This window comes from Medicago sativa, chromosome 2 (assembly GCF_051527215.1).
Source record: "Medicago sativa cultivar Bolivia chromosome 2, Bolivia_mono, whole genome shotgun sequence".
In the NCBI taxonomy this organism is placed as follows: domain Eukaryota; kingdom Viridiplantae; phylum Streptophyta; class Magnoliopsida; order Fabales; family Fabaceae; genus Medicago; species Medicago sativa.
The window spans coordinates 151,488-158,157 of record NC_140750.1 but is presented as its reverse complement, the minus strand read 5'-3'; the positions used below and the strand labels follow the sequence as shown (position 1 = coordinate 158,157).

Below are 6,670 nucleotides of genomic sequence, written 5' to 3'. Positions count from 1 at the left end.
TTGAGGGACTCTTTGGTTATTTGCATAACTGGGTGGTGTTGTTTGTCGTCCAAAAAGATTTTGAGGGGTTTGAAAAAAAATTTGGTTGTTTCTAAACCCTTGATTATATTGAGCATAGTTTACTTGCTCAGGACTTCTAACAACACTACCTAGTTTGCAATCGATGCCAATATGGCCAAATACACCACAAATTTCAGAAGAAGGAGATGCAGAAGAAGAAGAAGAAGAGATGACACTAACATTTTTGTTTTCAAATTTTTGGGTTAATGCATCAATCTTAACGGCTAGGTGATCATAGTTAGAAACTTCATACATACCTGCCTCCTTTTTGGAGGGCGAAGAATTAGTGATGGCTCTCTCGTTGGTCCACTTGTAATGATTTTGAGCCATGTCTTCAATCAAGGCGTATGCTTCTGTGTAATTCTTGTTCATTAAAGCTCCACCTGCAGCTGCATCAACATAAATTTTTGTGGTATACAAAAGACCATTATAAAAAATATGAATAATAAGCCAATTCTTTAAACCATGATGGGGACAAAGTCTAAGCATTTCTTTGAAACGCTCCCACGCATCGTAAAGAGATTCTCCATCTTTTTGAGTGAATTGTGTGATTTGAATCCTTAATTGGACGGTTTTAGAATAGGGAAAGAATCGGGCAAGAAAAACTTGCTTCATTTGTTGCCATGAAAAGATAGAACCGATTTCCAATGAATGAAACCAAGCACTAGCTCTACCCCCTAAGGAGAAAGGAAAGAGGTGCAGCCTTACGGCCTCTTGGTTTGCATTCAAGGTTCCACTGAGTCTTAAAAAGGTTGAAATATGAAAATTCGGATCCTCAGTGGGTGATCCGAAAAATTGATTTTGCTGCACTAAGTGAACAAGTGCAGGTTCTATTTCAAAATTGTCCTCAACCGTTGGGTACACAATAGCATCGTATGACTCATTTGAAGATGGGATTGCATACTCTTTGAGAGAGTGTTCCTTAGCCATATCGTTATTATCTTCCCAAGAAGTTAAAGGCAAAAGAAGAAATAGAAAAAGAAATAAAATAAGATAAAATAAAGGAAAAGATTTTTTTTTTTTTGGAAAGAAATACAAATATAAAATAAAATAAAATAAAGCAAAAGATTTTTTTTTTAAAGAAATATAAAAAGAAATAAAATAAGGAAAAAGATTTTTTTTTTCTAATCACTATTAAAAAGTTAACCAAATTACAACAACTCCCCGACAACGGCGCCAAAAACTTGATAGGGCCAAACCGCAAGTGCACGACCTATCGAAGTAATAGTAGTAAGAAAGAGTATCGTTCCGCTAGGGAGTTATGAATTCAATCAACTTTTAGAGAATGATTAGAAGAGAAGAAAGCTTATAAAAAAGGGTTTAATTGCTGAAGGTAAATAACAATAATAATAAAAGAGCCTTGGGATTATTGGTTTGTCATAATAACAAATCTTTCACTAGACAAGACTTTAACTTCTAATTCCATGGTTTACACCGTAATTTCTTAAGACCGGTTTCCCTTTAGCCCCTCACCTTTCCGATGAAAGTCCGGTGAGAGTTTACTTCTAGTAACCAAGCCTATTTCGCTGACTTGATTACTAGAAGATGCTTATAAGGATTGAAACTACCTGTGTCTCAATAATTGCAAGGACTATTTCACTGTCTTGCAATTATTGTCTAGATTCACTTGTTCCAACATCAAAGCTCCGCTCTCGCTTTATGAATTGATGTTTGGGATAATGGATTAACAATTATCAAACCCTCCGCTTTCGCTTCCACAGTTTGATAATTGTTAATTCATGTTAAAACGGTGAATCTAAATTAGAAAGTACGACTACATAGAATTAGGGTTAAAGCTTGGTTTGTTAGGATTATGTCATTAGACTTTTCCAACAATCCCAAGACAAAGAAGTCTACTCACTAACGTTCATTGTAGACATGGGGGAAGAAGAGAGAAAACAGTAATATAAAAGAACAATAATATAAAAGTGAACTTTTATTCCAAGAACAAAAGATGAATGTTTATGATGGAGTGCTACTCTATTTATAGCTTTACAATTGACTTAAAATCTAAGCAACTACAAGGGCAAAGCAGTAAAACTACAAGAGAGTAACTTGGGCTCGAAGAAAAGCAGCAAAAGAGGCTTCTGGGAGGTGGCACGGCCGTGCCACATGTTGGCACGGGCCGTGCCAAGCTTCTGACTATGTGGGAATATATTTTTGTCCCGTATCTTCGTATTTTCGCACTGTATTTGCTCCAGTCCTCTTTCTTTTGCTCCAAGACACCTTCCACCATATATTCGTTCCTAAAATATAATAAAAAGCAATTTAAAGTAAAATATTCAAAAAGGAAATAAAATGCAATAAAATAAAATCAAATCTTAAATAAAACTAAACTAAATAATGCAATAAAATAGACTAATTAATGACTCATCAGGCAGTTGACAAGAAATGCTGGATGTGAGACGTTTACGATGTGATGTCTATTCAATTATGCTTTCCACGCGTCAACGTCATGGGGTGCACACGCATTGGGGGAAACGCTTCATGCAAGCGATACTTGAGTACATTGCGTCGCTCGAGACTATTTCCTATCCACGTGACCTTCTGATTCTTCTCGATATGGGTCGTTGATTTGAATTTCCAGAGCCTATAAAAGGAGGAAAACTCCTCATTTACACTCTTTACTTTCTTTTACACTTCCAAAATTTCTGCAATTCTCTGCATTTCCTCTTTATATGTATTGTCTCTTAAGATAATCTTCACACAAACACATTTTAAGTCCTTGATTTCCTCTGATCCTTTCAAGTGGAAATCTCCTTTTCTTAAAGCTTCGGGATTCTGCAGTTTTACTGGGTTTTCTAACGTTTTCTTCCGAAAATCATCTGATCCTTCATGTATTTTTCTTCTCATTTTTCCTTAGCATTTTGTTCATCTTTTTCTTTCTCTTTTTTCTTTATTCTTTTTTGGGTTGAGAGGAAAAGATGAGTGTTTGTTCTGTCAATTTTGGGAATCTGATGGATTCATCATCAAGTGGTCACTCCCCTTCTAGTGGTTATGAGTGAGAGTGTAGGGTGCGCCGCCGCCTTAGGGTGAGGACCGAATTTGAGTTTCCCCTAATAGCTTTGGAGAATCCAGTGGTGATCACTAACTTTGAAGGGGATGCATCGCACCAAGAGATGAGGAAATCTCTTAGCAAATATTTAGAGTGTGCTTTTTATCATAGAGTCATAGAGAGATTATTTGGTGGTTTGAGGAGTGTTCCAGATCTCGCACTCATGGTTTCCACTATCTTTTCAGGAACAACACCATGCGGATGGTGGAAAATCTGGAGCCTCCTTACCCTGAGGTTGATTATAGTTGGATCCATGACAATGTTTTAAGCGCCATAACTTACTACCAGACGGACGAAAAACTTGATGAAATTACGTGGTGGGAGCGGTTGCCTGACAAGTGGTAAATTGAAGGGACAAGACGATAGATGAGGGTGAGCAGCCAATACAAGGGGTATTGTTTCACCATGTATGACATTTTAACGAGGGAGCTTGATGTCTCTGTCCCCTTCAACGACTTCGAGCTTGGGGGTCTTGCATCACTTGAAGATGGCGTCCTTTCAGCTGGTGACGGTTGAAGTTCCGGTGAGGTGGCGACGAGGTTTTTACGGTGGAATGAAGGGTGCCTGTAGGCACGTTAGCACTCCAACGCTCAAGTCAGTATAAGAAATGAGGTTGAATGTGTAAATAGTATGGGAAAATGAATCGTACCTTGAGGGTGATGCGGAGTCACCCTTATATTGAGGAATGAGGTGCTAACCGCTTCCGTGAAATGCGGCGCCTCATCAGGAGGGCGTTGAAGGCCACATGTACGGCGTAAGAGGCACATGGTGTGCTTCGACAAAGTGGTGTGCATTGATACTAACGTGCTCCCTCATGTGATGCGCCCTGGTCTGATGGACTTTTGATCCACGTGTCATTCTAAGATCGGACTTCTGACCGGTCTAGAATAGTTTATACTACACGCGTCCACACAATTCACACACTCATCCTTTAGAATTATTCACCGCATCAAATTGTCCTTTATGGGTAGTTTATTCGTAAAATTCTCCATATATAAAGAGAGAATATAAGAGGAACTTTCTTGCTCCAAATGATGCTTTGAAGTATTAGATCATATTAAACTTATACCTGAGTCAAAAATTGATACATTACTTTTATAGAGTATTGATTGTTTTGTTCAAGACACCATAACTAATTATCATGAATCCCGACTTGCAAAAATAGTGTTATCCAACAAGAAAACTATTATCCAAGTAACTCCTCTTTTCATGCAAAAATGACTTCAACTATACCTCCAACCACGCCCATTAATGCCCCATTCCAACTTAGACATTCAACTAAAATAATATTTTGATTACTCCCTACGTCTCACAATATTGGTCGTTTAAGGTTTGTGCACGAGTATTAAGGAAATGATTAATTGTGTTGATTTCAATGGTAAAATTAGTGGCATTTACTAAAACACCCTTATTAATTGTAGTTAGTGGAGTAGTTATGTTTGATGAAATTCAATAAATGAGGGTATAATAGTGGAAAAAAATAATAAATGCTGCATTGGTATTGTAAAGTGACAATTATTTTGAGAAAAAGAAAAAATGCTAAAAAGACAATATTTGTGAGACGGAGGGAGTAGTCATTAACCCAAAAGGTCTACTAAACCTTTTAAAAAGAGGTTCTCCCTCCAACCAATGGTCAAACCAACACGAAGTATCAACTCCATTACCAATAAAATGAGACAAATGATCATTAAACCATCTCATTACCCGCTTGCACGTTCTTCTACCACGTCAATCACTTGCAAACACCCCTACCCACAACCACACCTTTACCCACCAACCATCTCCTCGCTCACTTGCACGTCCTTCCACCATGCCAACCACTTACGGACACCCTTACCCACAACCACACCTCTACCCTCCCCATGCTTAGAAGAAACAATTTTCAACCCGATAAAGAAAGTTTTTTTTTGAAGTGGCCATGGTCACTTGCGACCCAAAAGACATGGTAGTTGTTTGCATTCCTGTTATTTTGATATATCTTTCTTTGATTTTTTCTTTCTTTCTTTATGCTCTTTTTTGGGAGTACACTTTCAAGTTTGCCTATTGTTTTGATGTATCCCTGTTGTTTGTCTCTAAGGGGAACAAACAAGTTTGCTTATATGTTGTGATAAAATATTATAAAATTGTGATAAAATAGTTTAAATGAAGAGTACAAGCGAAAGAAAAGAAATGTAAGGCAAAAAGATATACTCTCTCTGTAACGCCCTATTTCCATTAAAGCGATAAAACACGCGAATATAACAAATATTCAAGAAATAGACGCTACGTCTCATCTAAACAACAACCAACATGCATATATAATAATATCTCAACAGTCACAGCGGAATATAATTCATACATCTCCAAAAATATATATGCCATGGTCAAATAACATCAACATAAAATTTTCCAAATTTCAACAATGAGTACATCTCAAAATAAAATAATCTAACAAGACTAGGACACCGACTCAACCTAATCAGAGCCCTAAACTACTACGCCAAAATGATAGCGGAGATAGCTCCCGCTATCCAAAAATCCACAAGCAACTCACCGAGCGACTACTCTTGCACAACGTCTACCCATCCATACAGACAGGTAGGCGATCGAAACCACTGGAGGTTAGCATTACATTAATCATAATCAACATAAACAACTAGGCATAATATATATCAATTCAATTTCCAATAATTAACATAAACAGTTAACCTCCACATATTCAATCACACCACAATCACAATTATCGTAAATATATGCATTCATCATACAATCATCACCAACATACTTCATACAACGACAATAAGCAAGACTCATGATAACATGTCATGCACCTAGACTCGACACATACATGCATGTGGTGCCAAACTCCTCCAAGGTCGTCACCTTATGATGCAACAAAAACATCTTTATCAACGGCTATAATCAACGACAATATGGATATAACATCCGACACGACATATGATGTATGAACATATGACTCAATCCACTATGCATATGTCCACCACAAATCAACGGCTATATTCAACGGCTATAAACAACAGCAATAATCAACGGCAATAATCAACGGCAATATCAACATTTAGCTTTATCATAAAGTTCAACAACTTCATTCAATACAACATATGATAACAACATCATATTCCTCACTTAGCAGTCATTCAAACATCTTCTTACAATCATATCAAACTATCCATAGAGGATTCATAAATCATCCGGCCCATAAAACCATTTTCATCAAAGTTCGTCTCTAATTTCACCATTTAAAAAAAATGAAGCTTTTGAATTAAAATCAAGTAAACAAGATTAAATGCCTCAACTAAGTATACCTCTAGGCTACATACAAGTGCAGTAGAGCATACAATTACGTTTCACCGGCTAAACACGACGAAATCATGAAAATCACCAAGTTCGTCTCTTGGTATCATTTTGCAAAACCAATTCTTTTACAAAACAAAACCAAGTTAGATTCATCACCTCATAGATTAAGTACCATTAAACACCTTAATTGAACTCATAAAACATAAGTTTGAAATTGGGAAACAATCCATAAGGTTTGGGTCGACTTAGATATAGTTA

At 36.9% G+C, this 6,670-nt stretch overlaps 1 non-coding gene across 1 annotated transcript; it reads left to right on the top strand.

Annotated features, from left to right (window-relative positions):
* Positions 1-520: 520 nt before the first annotated feature.
* LOC146943305 (small nucleolar RNA R71) lies at positions 521-627 on the top strand. Its single transcript, XR_015029475.1, has one exon. It is a non-coding gene; the product is annotated as a small nucleolar RNA R71 (small nucleolar RNA).
* The last annotated feature ends 6,043 nt before the right edge of the window (positions 628-6,670 follow it).